We start from the raw sequence: 17155 nt of genomic DNA on the forward strand, positions 1-17155 counted from the left end.
TGTGTTGAATGAGTCGGACAGGTGGCAGGAAATGCTCCCGAGGGGAAGACTCCGAAGCTGGAATCCCTGCTACACTGTCAGTCACTCTCCAACCAACAGTGGAACTTCGGAGCTACCACAGCATGTCACCCTAGCGTCCCCTGGGAAGAGGGCTGAGGTGCTGTTCTCACAGAGCTTAGACCCACGGTTCTGAGGTGAAGAGAAGCCTTGGGCTGGAAAGGGCTGCTATTTACCCAGTGCCTGAGGTTTGCCTGGGCTTGTTGGGTTAGTTGGCAAGAGCAGTGCTTCCTGCTCTTACCAGTCACTGACATACTTGGGAGCTTGACAGGACGCACACTGCTTTGTGTCCCAAACTCAGGGCCCACGTATCAGTTCCCCCTCCACAAACACAGCCCTTAGTCCTCCAGGACTTCCTGTGAGACGTTTTTTGGAGAGATTTTTAAAATACATATTTATTTGAAAATACAACTACATAACTTTGCTTATTTATCTTGACACAGGATGCTATGTCCTCAGGCTGGCTTCGAACGCACTAGAGTGACACTGAACTCTCCTTCCCCCAGCTCTGCTTTCTGAATGCTAGATGTAGGTGTGCACCGCCACATGTCCCTCGTTCAGTGCTGCAGACTGAACTGCTAGGCATTCTCTGTCAACTGAGCCATACCCCAGTCCCTGAGTGAAAGGCTTTTCCAAGTAACTGAAGGATTTTCTCTAATCATCTAGATCAGTGTTTCTCAACCTGTGGCTTATGACATCTTTAGGGGCCATGTATCAGATGTTTACACTGTAATTCAGAAAAGTGGCAGAATTAGCTATACAGTAGCAACCGAAATAATTTTTTTTGCATTATAATTTTTTATTAATTGATTCATATTACATCTCAATTGTTATCCCATCCCGTGTATCCTCCCATTCCTCTCTCCCTCCCACTTTCCCCCTATTCCCTTTCCCTATGTCTGTGCCTGAGGGGGACCTCCTCCCCCTGAATATGATCCTAGGGTATCAAGTCTCTTCTTGGTAGCTTGCTATCTTCCTCTATCTTCCTCTGAGTGCCACCGAGCCTCCCCATCCAGGGGACATAGCAACCGAAATAATTTTACAGTTGTGGGGATCACCATAACATGAGGAACCGTATCAAAGGGCTGCAGCACCAGGAAGGCTGGGAGCCTCTGCTCTAAGGTTAACCCTTTCTGCGGTGGATCATGTACTTCATTTCTTGTCATTTAAACTGCGTCAGGTGGAGCAGCACCCAGCAGGTAAAGCTCAGGCCTGCCATGCCGCAGCCCTGGATACAGACTTCCTTGGGGTCAGTCGGCCACACCTGGGGCAGCCCTGGTTGGCTATCAGCTTTTCCAGGTGATTGTTGCCACCTGCTGCCATGAGGGTAGCTAGCTGTCCCTCTTCCACAGTCTTCTCTGGGTGAGCCTGGTGCTCTTGTTGGTTCATAGCTCTTAGCAGTAGAACTGAAAGCATGACCCAAAGTTCCAGGGGGAAAAAAATGAGTCTGCCAATTGGACACTTTCATCTAGAAACAGACTATTCTGTTCAGACATATGGCGATTGCAACGAACCGGTACACTGGATAAAGATGGGGATGGCCACAGCGCACTGGCTGCTGTAACACAGATACAAAAGTCCTTTGGGGGAGTTTGAATCTACATAACTAAGTGCAAGTAGGTAGACATCGAAAGTCAAGTGTAGGGGTTTGAGGTTTACCGTCTGTATTGTCCTTGGCTGGTGCCTTAGTTTGAGCGGGATGCCTGAGCCCAAATCTGCCTATCATAATGTTCTACTTGTAGGCTTCTAGGACCCTCTGGGTCCTTCTACTTTGCCATTCTCCCATGCTTCTCTCATCTAGAGTCCCACTAGAATGTCCTCTCCTCTGTCCCTGTTTCCTGGTAAGTGAAGGCTTTCGTGGGACATGCCCGTTGGGCTAATATGCAGATATAAGTGAGTATATACCATTTGAGTCTTTCTGCTTCTGAGTTAACTCACTCATTATGATCATTTCTAGCTCAATCCACTTATCCACAAATTTCGGGAATTCTTGTTTTTAATAGCTGAATAGTATTCCATAGTGTATATGTACCACAGTTTCTTTATCCATTCTTCTATTGAGGGACACTTAGGCTGTTTCCATGTTCTGGCTATTATGAATAAGGCTGCTATGAACATGGTTGAGCAAATTTTCTTGTTGTGTGCTGGAGCATCTTCTGGGTATATTCCAAGGAGTGGAATAGCTGGGTCTTGAGGAAGCCCTATTCCCATTTTTCTGAGATAGCACCAGATAGATTTCCAAAGTGGTTGTACTAGTTTGCATTCCCACCAGCAATGAAGGAGTGTTCCTCTCTCCCCACATCCTCGCCAGCATGTGGTGTCGCTTGAATTTTTGATCTTAGCCATTCTGATGGGTGTAAGATGGAATCTCAGAGTTGTTTTGATTTGCATTTCCCTGATGATTAAGGAGGTTGAGCATTTCTTTAAGTGTTTCTCAGCCATTTGATATTCCTCTGTTGAGAATTCTCTGTTTAGTTCCATGAAAATGGGAGGGAAGGAAGAATGGGAGGATACAAGGGATGGGATAACCATTGAGATGTAACAAGAATAAATTAATAAAGAAGAAAAAAATGAAAAAAAAAAAAAGAAAGAAAGTCAAGTGTAAGCAGAGAACCCAGAAATCATAGGGAAAAGGCTAACACTTCTGAACCTACATAATGACTCATCTCATCTGAAGTTTTTCTACGATCAAGAATTCAACCAACTGAAGAGAGAAAATATTTTGTAATTATAACTTTTCTTTATTCTTGAGAATTTCATATAAATATAAATATATGTATATGCATATATATGTATATATATAAATATTCACAATGAAATAGGACCATGTCCACCACCCCCATTTTCTTCCTCCCAGTTCCCAGATATCCTCCCCAACAGGTTTTCTTCCTAAATTCATGTGTGTGTGTGTGTGTATGTATGTTTCTGAAAAAATAAAAACCTACTAAGTCTAGATAGTGCTGTCTGGGAATGCATGGGTGTGGGGCCATCCACTGAAGCACAGGACCTGCCAGTGGGACCATGTTGAAAAAAGAATGATTTTCTCCTCCCTAGTACCATTAAATGCCACTACTTCCTTGTAAAAAGCTGTGGCCAGTACTCAGTGCAGGCAAAGTGCTAAGATACTGAGTGCTCAGCCATGAAGGAAGAAGCATCCTTTATCACCCACCTCCTCCCCTGGCCAAGAAAGAGTTCTTTAATCATTGCATCTGTACTGAACACTTACAGATTTTTCCCTTTCCCCAAACAACGTGGCATGACAGCTATTAACACATTTGATCAATAACAGCTGGCTCCCATAGTGCACTTTACATTGTACTTTGTAATATAAGAAAATATGAAATGATTTAAAGTATATAGGAGTGTCACATCAGGTGTCATATACACACTTTGACGGCAGAGACAGGAGGACCTACAAGTTTGAAGGCAGCTTAGCCTACAAAGTGAGTTTCAGGCCAGCCATAGTCACATGCTAATTCCCCTGTTTTCAAAAACTTAAAAATAAACAAAAATACAGGAGACACACTTAAATTATATACACATCCAACAGTATTTTATGTCAAGCACATGCTCATCATTGTATTTTGATATCTTTGGGGTAGAGCGCCCCAGAACCAATCCTCTATGGATACTAAGGCAATTTTAACAAGTCTTATTACATATTAAAAAACACACACACAAAGCATGTCATGGGAGCTCCACGAGTTAAGTCAGCCAGTATACTTACTTTGGGGTGACTCTTTAAAAGGACGAAGTGTAAACTATATAGACAGGTATGTGGGAAGTTGTCTGGCTTTCCAGTCTGGTAATAACAGGGTGGCCCCACAATCTTATCACATTCCCACAGACTCCAAATTAAATGAACCCAGCTTAGAAAAAGACACAGATTTCCATGACATGGCAGAGGAGACGCCTTTCCATGGCCTTCCCGTCTGCTACTCCTAAACCAACCCAGTCAGAGACTCTGCTGAACCTTAACTTGTTCAAACATGAAAAAAGGGAAGCAGGCCCTTCCCTACCCATCCCCTAGAAAAGAGGACAGAACAATTTGTGTCCTGGCATCATCTCCGTGGCTGTGACAAATTCCCTGACGAAAGGCGGACTGAAGGGAGGACAGGGTTTATTGATCGTACAGCTCCCAGCCACAGTCCACCACTGCAGGACTTCCAGGCAGGAACCTGAAGGCAGGTCTGCGTGCTATCCCATACACCTCTGACCAAGGATCTCATTCACAGCCAAAGACATACAGCAGGAGCCATGAAGGGGGGTGCCTGCTGGCTCTCCCCAAAGGGAATCAAGGTTGGGAACGGCAGGTAGGAGGTGAGCAGGAAGCTAAACTGCCCAAACTTCTATAGCACTGGGTCCCAGACAAAGAGATTTATTGTTTGTTAGTTGGTATATGTTTACATGTGTATGTGAATATACACACGTGTGTGTGTTTGGGAGTGCATGTGCACATATGTGTGCATGCAGAGGCCAGAGAAAAGCCTTATGTGTCATTCCTCAGGAGCCATCACACCTTGTTGCTGGAGATAGGGCTGCTCATTAGCCTGGGGTAGCCTAGGTGCAAATTCAGCTAAGCTGGCTAGCGCCTGCCCAAGGATCAGTCTGTCTCCATTCTCCCTCGTGCTGAGGTGACAAGTATGTGCCACCAGATCTGGGTTTTGTTTTTTAAAACGCAGGTTCTCATGCTTGTTTAGCAAGCAGTTTGCCAATGGAGCCATTTCCCCCACCTTCTAGAAGACCCCCTGACTAGGTGTCAGAGTAATTTGATTATGATTTAGGCCTTTGGAGAAATGACAGTTCTTGGAGCCTTCATTATGGTAGCTGAAAAAGAGGCCAATAATCTCCAGCCTTTATAAATTATGGGGTCATTGTGGAAAAAAAAATGAACTGCAAAAAAAATGACCATGGTATCCCTATGTAGTTGTAATTAATTTGTGATACAAAGGTGAAAATGGCGATTTACCACCTTCACCTTTAGACCAAACCTCTTCAGCCCCCTCTCCCTCCCATCAGTTGCTAAGTAGTGCCAGGAGCGGAGGATGGGATGAATGGGTGGTGCTTCATCGATCACTGCCTAGCCCTTGCTTCTATCGTGGGCAGTGCAAAGACAGAATGATCCTAAGGTTTGGTACTGGCTCAAGAAAATGAGAAAGAGCATGGTCGTGTGGTCAGAGGAGGAAGGGGATGGGGCTGGGGGGCAGGGCAGGGTTAGGGTGGGAGGGGTGGGGCAGGGCTGGGGGGGGCAGGGAGGGAGGGGGAGCATGCATAGTTATAACCAAGGGACCCACAGTGGAGGAAGGGGCCGGCATAGATAATGCTCCTATGCAAATCTTCTCAGCCCAGCCAGCCAGAACCACATGCTCCTAACTTGGGTGGGTGGGTACTCAGAGCGAAGAGAGTAGGTCTTGGGACTGCTGGCTGGTATTATCTTCCCTAAGTAAGGGAAAGGGACTAAGGAGGGGGAAGATCAAGGGATGTTCTTTGGCTTTAAAAGTTCCTCTGAGATCAGCCTAGAACCAAGAAATAGAGATAGCTAAGTGGTCTAGCCACAAGTTTACAGGTTCATAAAGTAGGCACAAGATGTGTCCCCAACAAGAGACCAACTAGCTCAGGCTGAGCCTGTGGTGTCATCCTGTGAGGATGCAAAGACTAACCCCATCCTAAAGAAAGAAACCTTGCCACCTCTGAAGGCAAGTTCTGTGTCACCTTCCCTCCCTCCCCCCTCCCCCTCCACCCCCCACCATGCTTCTGTGCCCTCTCCTCCCAGTGTACCCTCCCTCCCCCTCCCCCCTCTACCCCCCACCATGCTTCTGTGCCCTCTCCTCCAAGTACACCCTCCCTACCCCTGGATCTGAAACCCTACTTCCACCTCCAAGCCTTTGCCAGGCCACTTTCTGCCTCGTTTCCTGCGTAAACATCCATATGCAGGGCAGGTTTGAGGTTAGCCATGATACTCATCTCACGGTAGGAAGCCGGTTTACGTGTGAGGAACACAGGAAGGCATCCGTGACAGATGGGCATCACCCTTCCAATCCTTGCTAATGGATTTAGGATTGGCCTTGTCATGGATGATGCTCCAGAGGATCAAGTCAATCGACCAAGTAGCCTAACCAGATTGAAAGCAGAGCCATCCTTTTGCCGAATGAACACCATCCCTAAGGCCCCGCGGGGGCTGGGTGGGTGCGCCTGAACTTGGTGGAACTGAGCCGGCAGTTCTAGGGATAGCCGCAAGAAAGCCACATGCTTGAGACCGGGTATGGAGATTCCTCCAGAGGATATTTTATTGCACAAGATTGTTTTAGCTATTCTGGGTTTTTTGTTTTTCCCAGGGATCCTGCTCATACTATGGCATCAGCCAAAGACAATACGTGCAGTAAACTTCAAAGCCCTACTCAGATTTGGCCAATGGACAGGACAATCTCCACAGTTCAGTGGAGAGTGGGGATTGACTTTCACATGAACTCTGGTACCCCATATTTGATCCCCTGAATAGGGAGGCCTGGTGGCACTCAGAGGAAGGATAGCAGGTTACCAAGAAGAGACTTGATACCCTATGAGCATATACAGGGGGAGGAGGTCCCCCTCAGGAACAGTCATAGGGGAGGGGAGTAGGGGGAAAGTGGAAGGAGGGAGGAATGGGAGGATACAAGGGATGGGATAACAATTGAGATGTAATATGAATAAATCAATAAAACATATTTAAAAAAAAAAAAGAGTTGCCATGGTTATGGTGTCTCTTCATAGCAATAAAACCCTAAGACAGTGGTTTTGGTCAGTGTTTTATCACCGCAACAGAAACCAAACTAGAACGCTCATAAACAATATGCCACATGTTTGCCAATTTTTACCACAACTACAATTTTCCAAAGGGCTCTGTATCGCTTTCTTATAGATCCCAGGGTCAGCTGTTGGAAAGATGGCGTCTGCAGTTAGAAGCTGCTCATCAGAACATTCCAGCTCACATCTCAGCGCCATGTGAGGCCACTCACAGTCCCCTGTGGCTCCAACTCCAGGGGCTCCAGTACCTTCTTCTGGGCTCTGTGGGCCTCTACACACGTGTGCGCACACACACACACACACACACACACATATGGGCACGCACACACACACATGGGCACGCACACACACACACACAGGGGCACACACATATACACACACACATGGGCACACACATACACACACACATGGGCACACACATACACACACACATGGGCACTCACACACACACACACATATGGACACACACACACGTGGGCACACACACACACGAACACACACACACAAATAATAAAAAGAAATCTTTTTTTTAAAAAGTCTAAATGTCCTCTGTCACCATCTCATCTGTTTTGTCCTTTCTCTTCCTTCCCCACCCTTCTACTCTGCCTTCTCCTCCTATTAACTAGTTCACACTTTCAAGGTTGTTCTTATTTCTGCTGCCCAGAGGATCTGAACTTCACTGGCAAGATTGGTCAGGGCACCTTTTCCTTTTCCCCACAGGATAAAACTTCCAGAACTCTTGCTGTGAGTCCTCGGCTGGCCTCTACTGGTTTTGCCCGCAGTTCTGCCCAGCCAGCTGCAATCACCAGAGCTATCTCTCCTTCCTGCTTCCTTCTTTGGAGAAACGACTCTTGCTTCAGGTCAGCTTTAACTAGCTTGTGATAAATAAGTGACAGTGACATTTTCGTGCCAGCTGCAGAACAGCTCTGTACCCTGTGTAGGAATGGTCCCTCGTAGTCATTGGCACCTTCGTAGGGAGCATGTCTGGAAATCTTCTGGGTCTGTGTCCCAGAGTCTGAGCTGCCACCAGCTTTGTCCTTTTCCTAAATATCTATCCTGGCAACACCTCATTGGCTGAACTGAGCCAGCCACATTAATGGCACAGCTGCCCCAGTTACCTGGAAAAGAGAGGACACGAAGAACTCTCTCTGTGTGTGCCCGCTGCCCTGCCAAGCACTTTATGTATGACCACATTGTGTCCTCCTTATTTATTCCTGTTTGACACGGGAAGCCATTGAGGCTTACTGATGTCACAAAACAAATTTGTGGTAACCTGGGGAATTGAATCCAGGCTTGGGCCTGGCTGTAATGCCTATTCGTCTTATAACTTCAACCCCCTTTCTAACCCACTAAAGACAGACAAGAACATCCCCGCCCGCCCCCCCAGAGATGTGATAAGATTTGGCAGCAAAGTTTCCTTTTCCTGAGACAAGTGGACACTGCCTCTTAGTCACATGCACCTCCATAGCTCTAATTAGGACCCTGGCCCTGGTCAGAAACTTGTAGGATGTGGCTTCACATCCTACACCACAAGGGTGGTAAAATGCTAGGATGTGGAGATGGCCGTGTGGTCTCAGCTTTGTCTCCCAATCATTACATACATGGCTTTGCCAATGCACTAAATGTTTTTTAGAGCCAGTTTCAAAGTTTAAGTTCAATGAACCAGTAAATATAGTTAGTAGGTAGAAAGTTCTCAAAATAGCTCTATGTGGTCTTTAGAGGTGTTATCATCAAGAACTTTATCATTGGCTGGATGCCACTGGGCATACTTTCATCCCAGCATTGGGAGGCAGAGGTAGCCTTGTATCTGTGAGTCTGAGGCCAGCCAAGTCTATATAGTAAGTTCCAGACCAGTCAGTATTACATAGTGAAAGCCTGTCTTTTAAAAAAAATTTTTTGAGAAATAAAGAAGAACTTTACCATCTGTAATATCACTTCAGCATCAACTGTCATCATTCTGAATGTATGCAATCTAGAACATTCTGTGAGAAGCCACCATGGATTCTTGGGTCTTCTCTTCTTGACAACTGAGCCCATCTTGGCTACGAATCTCTTTGTGATTTAGTTTTCACTTTGATTTTATTCCATATTCTTCACTTTTGATTTTCACCATCTGTGCTGTGAAGCACGTGAAAACAATAATTGGTTTCTGAAGAACTTCTGAACTTCTTTTTTCTTGTTTTGGTTGAAAATTTTTTAGGTTTGTTTATTTTGTTTTATGTGTGTGAATATTTTGCCTGCATTTGCATATGTATGCCGCTCACCTGCCTGGTGCCTTGGGGGTTCAGAAGAGGGCATCGGATTCCCTGGAACTATAGTGAGGAATGGTCGTGAGCTACCATCTGAGTGCCCGAAACCAAACCTGGGTCCTCTGCAGGAGCATCACGTGCTCTTAACCTCTCCAGCCCAGGAATTATTTTTTAAGACATATTTTTATTTATCTTGAAAGACAGCAGCTTTCCTTTCTGACCCCCCACTCTTCTTGAGACAAAGGATTAACCTGGGGTTACCTTGCATTTATGATGTGGCTTTAGAGGCCCTTGATCCTCCTGCCTCTGCTCCCCAAGTGTTGGCCTCACAGGTGTATACCACCTCCCCCATGCCCAGCTCTCCCTCAAGAGGAACTGGTGCTCTGTTTTAATAACTTTCTAATTGATGGGGACTTCCCCATCCTTCTCAACCCTATCCCACCCCCACCACACCCTCAACCCTACCCTAAACATCAGCCGCATTCTATGTCTGTCCCATGATCGGAAAAGACAGATGTCGTGCTTTTATCCATGACATGATCTTTCTTTCTTTTTTTTTTTCTTCCCAGCAAACCCCACAATTTATTTCAGTTTGAGTCTCTTTTGCCAGTACATTCCAGCCTGCTGTCATTTATAAGGACATAAGCCTTTACAACTTGAGTCATCCAGATGAACTTAAAATATGTGGACTCATGGCCGCAGTGGTTCCCTCAGACAGTAGTATTTTCCCTAAGAAGCATGTGAGGTTCCTTTCTCAGAGTGTGCTTTACAGAGATGGGATCCAAGGGTTTGCAGGTCCCTACTTGCTTAATGAAGGTCGTTGGAAGGGAAGGGCAATGTAATGATCGCGAACCCAGCTTTGACCTGTCCTACATTCTCCATGGCCATCTCATGTGACAACCATATCAGGGTCTTCTCGGAGTCCTTCCTCTGGTAGAGACAGTCCTCCCGTCTGACATAGAAGTCGGGAGCTGCTCAAAGGCCAGCTTCATAGGGAGCACCAGCTCTGGCTGCTCTGCCAAGCTCGTTGAAGAGACACACGCCAGCTTCCGGGGCACTCCAAAGCATTCCTCTCGTTACTCGAGACCTCGTGAGTGAAGATCTGTTAGTATTTTCACAGACCTCAAATATGAGCTCCCTTTCTGGACTCCTCCATAGTGCCAGCCGCCCCCACCCTGTGAACCCACAGTTTTTGTGGGCACTGCATATGGCTAGATAGAACATAAGGCCCTTGATAGTGAGAACTTTGTTGACACAACCTAGATATCCTGAAAGCATGAATGAAGATGGCTAAGGCCTCACAGTATAAAGTAACTTAATGAACGGCCATGAATATGCGGATAAACAGGTGAATGAACTGATACATTCATACAGAGTTCTGAGGCATTGAGTTCTTCCCCCCCCCCAACCTTGTGCACAGGGAATTCTCTTTCTTTGTTGATTGCTATACACATAGATCTCCTTTCCAAAGACGTGATTTGAACCCAGGTCTGGACCCATCTCAGTGAGATTCATGGCGGCATCTCCGTGGACACATCACCAGTTCCTTGTTCTCAGAAAAGCGGTGTGTGGTTTCTCTTCGTTCGTCAGCTGAGGCAGACATCGCAGGAAACTGTTTTGGCCCCTTCCTCCTTTTCTCTTTCCTCCCGTCCTTCTCCAGCCTCTCCTGCTGCTGACAACACCACGGCATATTCTTGACTAATCTAAGGATAGATTTCAAATGTCTGCATTCCCAGATACCCTCACTTCCCCCCCAAATTCTATCACCCTGTGGTCCCTCACTGTGTTCCCTTGACCACCAGGAAGGGAGACTGAACCCTGACCTTCTTCCCTTCCTCCTTACCCTCTCCCTCCCATGGTCCACTCCCTACTCCTGCCTCCAAGCCTTTCTCATGCCATTGGGTTTTTTTTTTCTCCATCCTGTCTCTGCCCTTTCCACCACTTGTGTAACTGCCTCCCCTCCTAGGCTCACCCCTTCTCTGAATCACCACGTTTGACCTGGCTGTCAGCATATAATGTTCAGTCTTGGGCAGGGCCCTTTCCGATCAACTCCTTATTGCTTCAGAGATGAAGTCAGAACCCTCGTGCTTTCTTTGCTTTAAAAATGTAAAAAAAAAAAAAAGGCACACAAAAAGCTGAGGAATTTTCTATGGATGCTAGGGTTAGATTGTACCTGCCCTGAAATCATACAGTGAAACCCTACTCCTTAAGGTAAGAGCACTCAGAAGCGAGTCCTTTGAGAAGATATGTTAGGATGAGGTCACAGAATTGCTGCTCCACAAAGATACCTTCACATGAAAGTGAATCACTAGTATTCAAAAACAATAAGTTATTCTCTGAGCCCTTGCAATGCTGGTGGCTCAGCTGCTCTTCTGAGCTCCCATGTCTCAGCACACTACCCTTGTGACTGTTTTACTCAGGTGAGCATTCTAAGCCAGAGAGGAAGAATTGGAACTTCACTGGGATGGTTATGAGGAGAGGAAAGAAACAGAGTGGATGTTTGCCTGATGAAAGGATCTCTACTGAGTTCTGTGGTCTCAAAGAACATGATTGAAACTGCTGGGGAAATGGCTACAGTGGGTGCTGGTAAAGTGGGCACTTTATTGAATCACTTCGCCTCCATCTTTCCCTCACCCAGGTATGTTCCTGTTTCTTGCCCACATTAACACCTTTACTTCAAGGAAACACATTCTCACATGGATAGTTGAGCCACACAGGATTATATACACATGCATCATGTATGCATGCATATGCACATGCACAGATACATATGGTCATATATACACAAACACATACTGGAACTAAATGCTGAAGTATTTATCACAACCATAAACTTCAAAGGCTTGGAGTCCAGACAAGAGCTCTTAGTGAGCCATCTGCCTCAGGGAAGAGCAACTGGTTTTCTTGGTTGCAATTATCTTTGCTTGTAGAGGCTTATATCAATGGGCAGTCCTACCCATCTCAATTACCCAGTGCATCAGGGGCTGGGCGTGTAGTTCTGTTGGTAGAGTGCTTGCCTAGCATGCAGAAAGTCCTGCGTTAATCCCTAACACCTGGATGTGGTATTACCTATAATCTTAGAAATCAGGAGAAAAGAAGGAGGATTAGGAGTTCCAGAACATCTTCAGCTATGTTGAGAGTTCAAAGCTAGTCTGGGCTACATGAGACCCTGTATCAAAAGAAAACACTACACTTTGGGGGAAAAAAAGTTGTAGTAGCTCCAAGGCCCAATAATATCATTCTACTTAATAGATTCTATTTCTTACTTTTCTTTTCTTTTCTTCCAAATATCAAATATCAGTTTTGAAAGTCTAGTAGTTCATACACGTGAGCCACTGACAAGGCCTGCCATTTCTCCCCTCCCCTCACTCCACCGCCTCTCTGCCCACACTTCTTCCGTCAGCTTTTGCTCATCACGCAGCACAGAAGGAGCTAGAACGTGATCTTATGTCAACTTACCTACAAAAGTTCCAGCCCTGACAAATATCACAAAACAAACAGCTTTTTCTGTGGACAGGAAGACGGCTAAGATCATATTCTTGCTTATTTGGCATATTTTACATGAGGCCTACTACTAATTTGCTTGTGTTCGGGGTGATCATTTCCAATTTATTCAAACCTATTCTTGGAAATTAGCCACAGGTCCCTTTGCGTCCCTTATGATTCCCTATAACACACTGCCCGGGGTGCTCTGAGAGATGTCCTCAGCAATCCAGTAGTAAACTTGGTTGTGTTGAGAAGGTCGCCTTAGCAGGAGGCCTAGCCCCCTGGTGCTGCCATAGACCAGCCTCCTGGAGAAAACAGTAGGACTTGCCATGCGGGCCTCAGCCTAAGATCTGGATTCTCTTAATCCAGCCCAGCAGTCATCTCTTCAGCACTTAGTGAGCCTCACCTTATGACCAGGCAGAAGCCTTCAAGCTGAGGGGAAGCCATTCTCCTTTGAATCTTAAGCGATGCTCTCCCTAGCTACAGACCCGATTTGGGTTACAACAATTACAGCTGATTCCATGCAGTGATCTCACTGGCTCTCCATCCGAGCTCATCACGAAGCCCTGTAGGAGTACTGATAATTCACACAAGACACCCAACGATATGGGTCATGCAAGAAATCTGAAGTAAGTTTTTATGAGATGATGAACAAGTAAGGTCCAGGACCACTGATTCTCAGAGAACTCTCACCTATGGAGAAGACCATATTAGCAGCAAGGATGGCTGGAAAATGTTGGTTTGCTCCATGTCAGTGTTAGTTAGAATATAGAGCAAGGCCCATTTGTTATCGGATCAACCTTGGCCTCACAAAGCAATAGAAGTAGTTGGTTATTAGTAGGGACACAGCATGACACCTGTTATCCCTGTACAAGTTTGATCTACACCTTTAAAATCTCATATTCATATCCCCCATGTATTTGTCCATAACATTGTTCTTCCATATTTGAGCATGAAATTCAAAGGTCCCAGATCAACAGCATCTTCTATGAACTCAACCTTTCCTGATCACTTAAGGGATACTTATAGAAGGGTTCTGACGGATACTCACTGGTAAAAATTTGGCAACTGAAGCCAAAAGACTTCAAACTCAGGTAAGAAGGCAATCCCATGCGAGCAGTAACCAAAGAACTTACTCTATGATCCATGGCTGAGAATCAAAAGGGCTCAGAATAGTCCTTTTCTTTTTGAAAGGTCCTTTCTTAATTCTACTTGCATCTTTGCCCATCGTCATTCACAGAGTGTCCAACTCACTGTAGGTAAAGTTTGGAGTCCACCGCCCTGTAGACCTCCCATGGTCTTGTCCTCACTCAATTCTTTTGATGTTTTGTTTTGTTTTTTGTTTTGTTTTGTTTGAGGCAGGGTTTCATGTATCCCAGGTTGGCTTTGAGTTCACAGTGTTGCTGAGGACAATCTCGAGATTTTAATCCTCCTGCCTCCACCTTCCAAATGCTAATATTGCCGGCATACACTACCATGCCCAGTTTTATTGTCCAGGAATTAAACCCAGGATTCAGGCATGGTAGGAAAGCACTCTACCAACACACACTAGGCTATATCCTCAGTTCTGTTGACTTCAATTCTGAATTCCCCACACCATCTCCCCACCTAAGCATTCCATGTCGACTCTGCTTGGCCCATCAGCCTAACTTTCAAATTCTTCTCTGCCTGGTGCCTCTTTCCTATCATCTCTACGGGCTTCTTTATTGAGGAGGAAACTCACACTTCGAGCATCAGTCTGTCAGTGCTTATCCCTTCAATTGCCCCTGATCTGTCCTGGGTAGGAACCAGAATAAAAAGCTAGGTCAATAAAAGTCCAACATGACTGAAGTGCTTACAGGAAGCAGGGGAAATAAACTCAAGTCTTGAGCTTAGGCTGCAGATACGATGTGTGCAATGGAGGAATGATTTCATTTTATCATTGCAGAAGTCTGCAACAGGAAAAGCCTTGGGGCAGATGTGTACAGGTGTGGGGCATCAGAAGCTGCTCCCAAGGACTGACACAGAGGCCACGCGTTACCATGGAGCCACAAACAAACTTACAAACAAAGGAGGACAAACTATCAGACTTTGTAAAATGAGTACATTTGACATTTTGGAAAGACAATGTGTGTGAGGTACACCGCGGCTTTTGAACCATAAAGTAGATGGAAGATAAGGCTGGAGCAATCCTCCCTGTGTAGCTGAAAGCAAAGTTGCTATTCATGATGTAGCCTTCCTGCGTCAGTCAGCAAATACCAGCTGACTCGTTGCTAGGCAGAGGGCCTGCCCTACCTCACAGAGCAACATGATAAAAGATATCAAGAAAACAAATGACCAATCTAAAGTAAGAAGTAAAAAGAAGAAGAAAACAAAAGAGGAGGGGGAAGTGGTGAGTAAAGGAGAGGATCACTTTAAACTAGGTCATGAGGAGCCCTCACCTGGAAGTGGCGTCAGATTTCTTACTGAGAGGAAGAGGAGGAGCCAGCTGCCTGAGGCTTAGTGACAGATGGAGCAGATTGTGCAGAGATGCTGAAGTAGGAAGCAAGAGAGAAGTGTTAAAGAGACAGAAAGTGGGCCTGCGTATGGAGCATAGTGAAGGAGGTCAGTGATGCGGAGATAACCAAAAAGGCAGGAAATGGTCATGGAAGACAAAGGTAGCCACCCACTGCCCGAGGTTTGCATTTTCCTAGAAAACAAAAGCTATGTCCTTATAAGGGTAGGTAAAAGACATAATAGGTGCTGAACCGTCAAACAGAAGGGCGATCTGCTTTAAGAGTATTGACTGTCTTGCCTCAAGATGATGAGAGGTAGGTGCGTTGGGACACATCTTAGAGGTAGAGCTGAAAGCCTGGAGATGGTATAAAGGGGAGAGTTGACTATGGCTCTTGGGCTTGGCTCTGAATAGTTGAGTGAACTGTTTTCAGGACAGAAGGGGAGATTGGAGAAGAAGCAGGTTTGCTGGGGAATGAGGACCAACTCCTTCTTTGGACATGTTAACTTTCTGGTGCTAATCAAACACAGTAAGGGATGTGTAAAGTTGGTGATTGCAGCTTGGTGCATAAGAAGGCTAAAGACGGGCCGGGCATGGTGGTGCACGCCTTTAATCCTAGCACTCGGGAGGCAGAGGCTGGTGGATCGCTGTGAGTTTGAGGCCAGCCTGGACTACAAATTGAGTCCAGGACAGCCAAGGCTACACAGAGAGACCTTGCCTCAAAAAACCAAAAAAAAAAAAAAAAAAAAAAAAAAAAAAAGGCTAAAGACATACTGAACTAACAAAAATGATTTGTCACTTCCCTGAGCCTAAGACAACTAAGCGTATCAGTGTCTATTATAGCCCCTTCCTCCCCAAGGCAAAATGATTGCATCCAGAAGTTGGTGATGACTACAAAGAAAATGGGATAAGATGCTGACTAAGAGGGTAGGGATGAGAGGGTCTCCTTCAGCGGGCTGGTGGTCCAACTCTAATTTGCAATCTCACTTGCTTATTGAGACATAGCAATATGCAGATACAAGTAATTGCTCAACGTATAATAAATGAATCCATAAGTATTTCAGGTTAAAGGTGTTTATGTTTATTTTGCAGGGAAAGGATGACCATGAGCAAATGTTAGGTAGGTGGGTAGTTTTATCAAGGAAAAAGAGAGGGAGAGTCCCATGGCCACTCAAACACCACCTTTCTTGCGCCATCTCAGGAATGGAATGCTGAGGTGGGAATTCTTGATCCAAATCTCTTTTCTGTAGCTCGCTGGGAGAGAGCCACACTGGGGAAGGTATCCAACACAATCTTTTTTTTTTTTTTTAACAAAAGTCACTTCTAATTCAGGCTGCAAAGGCCAGAATGTCTCTAGCCTCTTAGCTTTCAAATTCCTACTCTTCAAAAGAAGTGATTACAGCAGGTGAGTCCCTTTGGTAGCGTATCCATGGAGTCTTCATCAGCGCCATACTCTACAAGACAACATTATCCCATCGTGACTGCAGAATCCTCAGCATCTAGCTGACAGTGCAGCCCAGAGGACTTGACACCCAGCCCACCTGCTGCTCCTCAGCATTTCACTCGGTGCCGCTTCATGTTTGTTCCATGCATGTCTACAAGGAAGTGGGATGACGTCAAAGCCCTTTGAGAGGGTGTGTGTGTGTGTGAGAGAGAGAGAGAGAGGGGAGGGGAGAGAGAGAGAGAGAGAGAGAGAGAGAGAGAGAGAGAGAGAGAGAGAGAGAGAGATTCTTCTTCTAACAATTCTAGTGTCTGTTTACAATGTTTTGACATTTACACTGAGGTCAAAAGCAACCATGAAGAAAATGCTAGTCTCTTTGAATGAAATGGCTACATTTTGGACTGCTAAATGTCTCATTCAAGACAGGCCAGTTTCAGTTGAAGATGAAAACTATACATTTGTATTATTGCATACACTTTTTTGTTTTGTTCTATTTTGTTTTGTTTGAGATAGTGTCTCTCTTTGTAGCCCTGGCTGTCCTAGAAGACACAGAAATCCTCCTGCCCCTGTCTTTGGAGTGCCAGGATTAGAGGCATGGGCCACCAAGCCCAGCTTTGTGTATATACATTTATAGTGTCTGCTGAACATGTATGTGTGACAGCTGCC

The sequence above is a fragment of the Acomys minous genome (assembly GCF_964271855.1).
Source record: "Acomys minous genome assembly, chromosome: 5".
NCBI classification, from domain to species: Eukaryota; Metazoa; Chordata; class Mammalia; order Rodentia; family Muridae; genus Acomys; species Acomys minous.